Below are 232 nucleotides of genomic sequence, written 5' to 3'. Positions count from 1 at the left end.
TATGCAAAGGCCTAAAGATAAGGTGAGGATTTATGTTGCATAAGCAAACAACCTCGAAGTCATATGACTTTATTGTTTTAAGTCTAAGGAAGGAAGAAAAAGGTTTAGCTGGGGAAGACATGTTTTGCTGTTGAAGATGGTCGTGCTGCCCACCATGCTAGCTCCAAGCTCCTCGCCGCGATGAGTTTGAGTTATCTAGTGTGTCAAGTTATAATGTCAAATCAGGTGGCCC

The sequence above is a fragment of the Phalaenopsis equestris genome, unplaced genomic scaffold (genome assembly GCF_001263595.1).
Source record: "Phalaenopsis equestris unplaced genomic scaffold, ASM126359v1 Scaffold000063, whole genome shotgun sequence".
Taxonomy (NCBI): Eukaryota; Viridiplantae; Streptophyta; class Magnoliopsida; order Asparagales; family Orchidaceae; genus Phalaenopsis; species Phalaenopsis equestris.
The sequence above is the reverse complement of the archived record's forward strand: the minus strand, read 5'-3'. Positions refer to the sequence as shown.